The sequence below is a fragment of the Ovis aries genome, chromosome 7 (genome assembly GCF_016772045.2).
Source record: "Ovis aries strain OAR_USU_Benz2616 breed Rambouillet chromosome 7, ARS-UI_Ramb_v3.0, whole genome shotgun sequence".
Lineage (NCBI taxonomy): Eukaryota > Metazoa > Chordata > Mammalia > Artiodactyla > Bovidae > Ovis > Ovis aries.
The window spans coordinates 15,558,236-15,565,876 of NC_056060.1; the positions used below are offsets into that span (position 1 = coordinate 15,558,236).

Genomic DNA, 7,641 nt, shown 5'->3' on the forward strand with positions numbered 1-7,641 from the left:
AAGTTATAATACATCCATATTTACAAAATGGCATCTTAGAACTAATTTAAAAAGTACAAGTGTATCGGTAGGGTAACCCATAGGAACTGAGTGATTGGAGAATGCAATGGGAATGAAAGTTTTTACTGCATGCCTTTTTTATTTTTAAATTTCATTTAATTGACGTGTAGTTGCTTTACAATATAGCGTTAGCTTCAGGTGTACAGAAAAGTAATTCATGTATACGTGTGTGTGTGTATATGTATATATGTGTGTAAACATAGGGCTTCCCAGGTGGCGCTAGTGGTAAAGAACCCACCTGCCAATGCAGAAAACGTTTAGGAGACAAAGGTTCAATCCCTGGGTCAGGAAGCTCCCCTGGAGGAGGGCGCGGCAATTCCATATATATATATGCACATACATTCTTTTTCGGATTCTTTTCCATCATAGGCTCTTACAAAATATTGAATACAGTTGCTTGTGCTATGCAGAACCTTGTTGTCTATTATTGTGTATATAGTAGTATGTATCTTTTAATTCCAAACTCCCAATTTATCCCTTCCCCTTGTTAGCCTTTGGTAACTATAAATTTCTTTTCTATGTCTGTGAGTCTATTTCTGTATTATCAGTGAGTTTACTTGTATTCTTTTTTTAGATTACTCATATAAATGAAATTTTATATTTCTCTTTCTCTTCTGACTTCACTTAGGATGGTAATCTCCAGATTGATCCATGTTGCTGCAAATGGTATTTCATTTTTTATGGCTGAGTAATATCTCATTGTACCACAACTTCTTTATCCATTTATCTGTTGATGGACATTTAGGTTGCTTACATGTCTTGGCTATTGTAAATAGTGCTGCTGTGAACATTGGGGTGGTCTGGTTTTTTTTTTGTTTTGTTTTTTAAAAGATTTGATTGGAGTCTAGTTGATTTACAATATTGTGTTAGTTTTAGGTGTACAGCAAAGTGAATCAGTTATACATTATATCCATTCTTTCTAAGATTCTTTTCCCTTACAGGTTGTTACAGAATATTAAGTAGAGTTTTTTGTGTTATACGGCAGGTCCTTGTTAGTTATCTATTTTATATATGCGAATGTGCTTTCAAATTAGAGTTTCTGTCTTTTCCAGATATATGCCCAGAAGTGGGATTGCTGGATCATTTGGTAGCTCAATTTTTAGTTTTTAAAGAAAGCTTCACACTGTTTTCCATACAGACTGTACCAATTTACATTCGCACAAATAGTATAGGAGGGTTTCCTTTTCCCCACACCCTCTCCAGCATTTACAGGGCTTCCCTGAGAGCTCAGCTGGTAGAGAATCCACTGGTAGTGTGGGAGACCTGGGTTTGATCCCTGGGTTGGGAAGCTACCCTGGAGAAAGGAAAGGCTACTCACTCCAGTATTCTGGCCTGGAGAATTCTATGGACAGTCCATGGGGTTGCAAAGAGTCGGGCACAACTGAGTGACTTTCACTTCACTCTCCAGCATTTGTTTGTGTATTTTTTTTTTTCTTGGTAAGGAAGTAGGATTCACTGGTGGGTGTGAGTAAGGAGGGGACATTGCCAAGCCTCTCATGAATGCAGGGCCCACCATTTGTCCAGGGGCTTGTATTCGACCCCACCGCCCGCTGGGATGAGCTTTTCTACCACCATGGTTTCAGATTCATCCACATTAAACTTAGTAAATCCTCACTTCTTGGAGATGTGGGTTTCTGGTGGCCAAGGAACTTGAACTTGGCCCTGTGGAGGGCCTCAATCACATGCTCCTTGTTCTACAGGTTGTTGTGGATGGACATTACGACTTGGCTGGTGTGGGCCCTGGGGCTTCCCAAAGTCACAGCACATACCTGTCTGGAGCCTACGAGCTCTAGCACAGGACAGCATCTTGTTGATGCAGGTGAAGAAAGGGTAGAGCCATACTTGGATGTGAAAATTATCTTTGACATAACTTTTTCCCATGTACTTGCTGGTGCAAATATGGGTAGCCTCCAGAGCATCAGAGGAGAGCTGCTCATACTCATCTGATACCATGTGGCCACAGAGTGGGAACTCATTCACTTTGCCTTCTTTCACCTCCGGTCAAAGACGCAAATCTTAGCATCAGGGATACCTCGGCAGAAGCGGGACTTGAGGTATGGCTTGTTCTTATAGTACCAGTAATACAGGGCGGGGTGGCGGCCCATGGCAACACCAGGATCTTCAGTGGCCTTCTGAAGGAAAAGAGTGTTTGTGAACATTTTGATGATGGCTATTCTGCCTAATATGAGGTGATACCTCACTGTACTTTTGCTTTCCACTTCTCTAGTAAATAGCAATATTGAACATCTTTTCACATGCTTGTTGGCCATCTGTATGTCTTCTTTGGAGACATGTCTATTTAGGTCTTCTGCTCATTTTTTGATCTGACTGTTTGGTTGTTTTTGGTTGTTTGACATTGAGCTTCATGAGTTGTTTGGTTACTTTGGAAATTAATCCCTGTCAGTTTCATCATTTGCAAATATTTTCTCCCATTGTTTTGGTTGTCTTTTATTGTACTGACAGTTTCTTTTGCTGTGCAAAAGCATTTAAGTTTAATTAGGTCCCATTGGTTTGCTTTTACTTTTCATTACTTCAGGAGATAGATTTGAAAAACTATTGCTGTGATTTATGTCAAAGAGTGTTCTGCTTATGTTTTCCTCTAGGAGTTTTATGGTATCCCATCTTATATATTTAATACATTTTGAGTTTATTTTTGTATAAAGTGTTAAAGCATATCCTAATTTCATTATCTTATGTGTAGCTACCCAGTCTCCCCAGCACAATTTATTGAAGAGACTGTCTTTTCTCCATTATATATTCTTGCCTCGCTTGTCATAGATTAACTGACCACAGGCACGTGGGTTTATTTCTGGGCTTTCTATCCTGTCCCACTGATCTAGATGTCTGTTTTTGTGCCAGTTACCATACTGTTTTGATGAGTGTAGCTTTGTATCATAGTCTGAAGTGAGGGAGCATAATTACTGTAGCTCCATTCTTTCTCAGAATTGTTTTGGCTATTTGGGGTCTTTTGGAGCACAAGTCTTTTGCCTCCTTAGGTAGGTTTATTTCTAAATATTGTATTTTATTGCACACTTCTTTGTTTGATTTTTGACCCATGTGAGTGTATTACCTATTTAAACCATAACAAAACAACAGTTTAAACTTTGCTCCAAATTAACGTATCAGTGGTTTGAAAGAAATGATCCTAAGTAATCAGTTAATGAGATTTCTGTACCTATTTGCTCTTTTAATATTTATCTTTTAAGCCTCAGAAGGACTGCTTTTATTGTTATTAAAGTAGCAATGGATAACAGACAAAAATCTATGTTAATTCTGATTATATATACCATGATTTCAAAGCTTGAATCCCACCATAATACCTATATATGGCTCTGTCAGATCACACTTGTCTGAGGATAAGAAAGTGAGAGTCACTCAGTCATGTCCGACTCTTTGTGACCCCTTGGACTATAAAGTCCGTGGAATTCTCCAGGCCAGGATACTGGAGTGGATAGCCTTTCCCTTCTCCAGGGGATCTTCCCAACCCAGGGATCAAACCCAGGTCTCCCACATTTCGGGCAGATTCTTTACCAGCTGAGCCACAAGGGAAGCCCAAGAATACTGGAGTGGGTAGCCTATCCTTTCTCCAGCAGATCTTGCCAACCTAGGAATCGAACTGGATCTCTTGCATGGCAGGAGGATTCTTTACCAACTGTAAGCTATCAGGGAAGCTCAATATGAGGATGGTGACATATAACCCAACATAATTCCACCTTTCTCTTTGACCAGTGTGGCCTCAGCCTGTCACCTCCAGTGAGCGAACGGTGGAATGGCACGAACATCCATTGTGTTATGGTTGATTTTTAAAAGTCTTTTAACCCATGCTAGTATTCAAGTTAGCTAGGCCATTAACTTTCCTGACGTTTTCTTATAGCCTCCATGATTTGGAGGATTGGAATTTTTTTAGTATCTAAATTCACCAACAAATCCTATCTTAAAGGACTGGGGCTTAGTCTTTGGCTTGCATTTATATTACACAGTTGTGGCATCAGTTTTTAAGCAGATTTTTGAGGAAGATTTTGACTTTTCAGAAAAGGTGATAAAATGGCTACTTTGTATTTGTATTTACTTTGGGAAGCTTGCCTGATATTACATACATAAAGGACAAGATATACATTTTGGTTATATTAAATGGTTTATTTGAGTTGGTAGATCAGCATCCCCCCATATGTTTCATGGATAGAAAGCAACCCTTCTAGTGTTGATTCTTTCAGAGTGTTGTTCTAACACAAGTGGAAAATACTTGAGTTCTGTTTTTTTCTAGGTAAAAGCATAAATAATCAGCTAATATGAATCCAGTCATCCTAGATCAGGGTTGACTCATTGGAAAAGACTCTGATGCTGGGAGGGATTGGGGGCAGGAGGAGAAGGGGATGACAGAGGATGAGATGGCTGGATGGTATCACGGACTCGATGGACGTGAGTCTGAGTGAACTCTGGGAGTTGGTGATGGACAGGGAGGCCTGGCGTGCTGTGATTCATGGGGTCGCAAAGAGTCGGACATGACTGAGCGACTGAACTGAACTGAACCAGGTACTGATGCTGAGAGGGATTGGGGGCAGGAGGAGAAGGGGATGACAGAGGATGAGATGGCTGGATGGCATCACCGACTTGATGGACATGAGTTTGAGTAAACTCCAGGGAGGCCTGGCGTGCTGTGATTCATGGGGTCGCAGAGTTGGACACGACTGAGTGACTGAACTGAACCTGATACTCAAAGGACTCAGGGCTCACTGAACCATCAAAAGAGAACTCTGTTAGTGTCTTTTTTTTTTTTTTAGATTCCTAGTAAGTTAAAAATGAATAAATATCTGAATGGGGCCACGAAAATCAAACCATATTTTAAATATCTACATTTTTAAAACTGGCAACTTTAATACAAAAAAAAAGATATAACAAAATTTACTGTACTTGTGCTAATTAGAAGATAATTACAGAATTTGTAAAAATGTTAATTCACAGGACACAATCAACAGTGTGGGTCCATTAATGGGTCACAAGTTTAAAGTTCTTGGATGAACCTCTTTCAGTCTTGTTGGCATGCCTCTGTGGTCATACATAAGATTTCATTTGGAAAAATATTAAAATCCTATATCTACGATCTTTTGTGAATGTGAGGCCTGGGGGAATCCAGCAAAATTCTAGAGGTTGGAGGAATTGTCCCCAGAAAATACAAATTAGGAGAAGACCTCTGATTACAGTTCTGTTCTTTGGCATAGGTTCTAGGAGGATCGGTATAAGCCATCTTTGAATTAGGCATATCAAAGTTACTAGAATACATTACTCTTTTATTAATTTGTTCACCCGTAAGAGAGCACACTGGGAGTAAAATAAGTGAGTTCAGCAATGCTGCTTGGTCTTTGCACTTTTGGATTCTTCTCTTTATGTATAGCTAAAGTTTAGTCTATATTTTAAAAGTATTTAACTATAATCCTCATCATCTATTTCCCATTTTAAAGAGGCTCTTTAGGAAATATAACTCCCATGCAAATAGCAATCAAAAGAAAGCAAGAGTGGCTATATTAATATCAAAGCAAACTTCAGAGCAAATAATTTTACCAGGGACAAAGAGGGACATTACACGGTAATAACAGGACATATCTACCAAGAAAGCACAGCAGTCCTAAACATATATACACCAACAGCAAAGCTGCAAAATATATGTAGTAACAAGTACCAGGCCTGAGAGGCGAAATAAACAAATCCACACTTAGGGCTGGAGACGTCAATATTCCTTTTTCAACAAGTGATAGAACTAGACAGAAAATCAGCAAGGATATAGAAGAAAACAACAACCAACAGGATCTCATTGACATTTTTAGAACATTCCACCCAATAACAGCGGAATTACACATTCTTTTCATATCCTGATAGAATATATCTTGGTATACGTACATCTTGGTATACGTTTAGCTTGGTATATGATGATAGACTGTATCCTGGGCCATAAAACAAGCCTCAATGAATTTAAGATTGATATCATAAAGACTTTTTTTTTTTTGAACATAATGGAATAAGAAAGGAAATAATGAGGATAAGAAGAGAAATCAATAGAATTGAAAACAAAAACAATAGAAAAAATCAATGAAACAAAGAGCTGATTCTTTGAAAAAATCAATAAAATTACAAAACTAGGAAGACAAAGAAAAAATGAGAGAAGCCTTGAATTATCAATGTCAGGAGTGGTGAAATTGAGGTTTCATGAAATTGAATGAAATTGAATTTTCATACAGATCCTGCAGAGATCAAAAGTAAAATAAGGAAGTACTAAGAACAACTCTATACACATTTGACAACTTAGATGAAAAAGACCAATTCCCCCCAAAACACAAACTGTCACAACTTAAGATGAAACAGATAACTTGAGTAGCTGATCCTATAACTACTAAGGAAACTGAATTCATAACTTAAAAACTCTTCTCAAATGAAAGCATCAGATCCAGATGGTTTCACTGGAAAAGCCTATGAAACATTTAAAGAATTGACACCAATTCTACACAATCTCTTCCAGAGAGTAGGAAAAGAATTTTCATAACATATTAAACTAGTATTTCCCTGATACCGAAACCAAATAAAAATAGTGCAAAAAAAGAAAACTACAAATCAGTTCTTATCATGAATATACATGTAAAAATCCTTAACAAAATATTAGCAAATAGAATTCAGCACTATATAAAAAGAATCATATACTACAGCACAATGAATATCATTCCCAGGATGCAAGGTTAATTCAACATTTGAAAATCAGTTACTATAATCCACTTTAAAGTCTAAAGGAGAAAAATCACTCACTCAGTCGTATCAATTATTCCAGGAAAAGCATTTGACCGAATTCAACATCCATTCTTGATAAACACTCCTAGAAAAAAAGGAAGAGAAGGGAACTTTAACTCGATACAGAAAATCTACAGTTAACATTTTACTTACTGGAGAAAGACTGAATGCTTTCTCCCAGATTTCAGGAACACAGCAAGTATTTCCACTTTCATCACGCTTAGTCAACATAATGCAGAAGTTCTAGTGAGAGTATGAAGGTAGGAAAAGAAAATTAAAGGCATAATGATTGGAAGAAAGAAACAAAAATGGCACTGTTAGCAAATGGCATGATTGTCTGCCTAAAACCCCAGGGAATCTGCCCCAAAAAACCCACCTAAAATTAAGAAGTAAGTTCATCAATGTTATAGTATACAAGCTCCACACAGTAAAATCAATTATACCTCTATATGGGCTTCCCTGGCGGCTCGGAAGGTAAAGAATCGGCCTGCTATGCAGGAGATGTGGGTTTGATCCCTGGGTTGGGAAGATCCCCTGGAGAAGAGAATGGCTACCCACTGCAGTATTCTTGCCTGGAGAATTCCATGGAAAGAGGAGCCTAGGAGGCTACAGTCCATAGAGTGGCAGAGAGTCAGACAGAACTGAGCAACTAGCACTTTCATTTTTCATTCTAGCAACGACCATGTGAATACTGAAATTAAAATGCCATTTAAAATTGTTCAAAAAATGAGATACTTAAGTGCAAACCTAACAAAATATGAGAAGACTCGTATGCTGAAACTCAAAACCCTAGTGAAAGAAAAAAAA

At 38.1% G+C, this 7,641-nt stretch overlaps 1 pseudogene; it reads right to left on the reverse strand.

The window, feature by feature from the left end:
• Window positions 1–1,554: 1,554 nt before the first annotated feature.
• On the reverse strand, window positions 1,555–2,165 carry LOC101105661 (large ribosomal subunit protein uL16-like; annotated as a pseudogene).
• Between the last annotated feature and the right edge of the window lie 5,476 nt (window positions 2,166–7,641).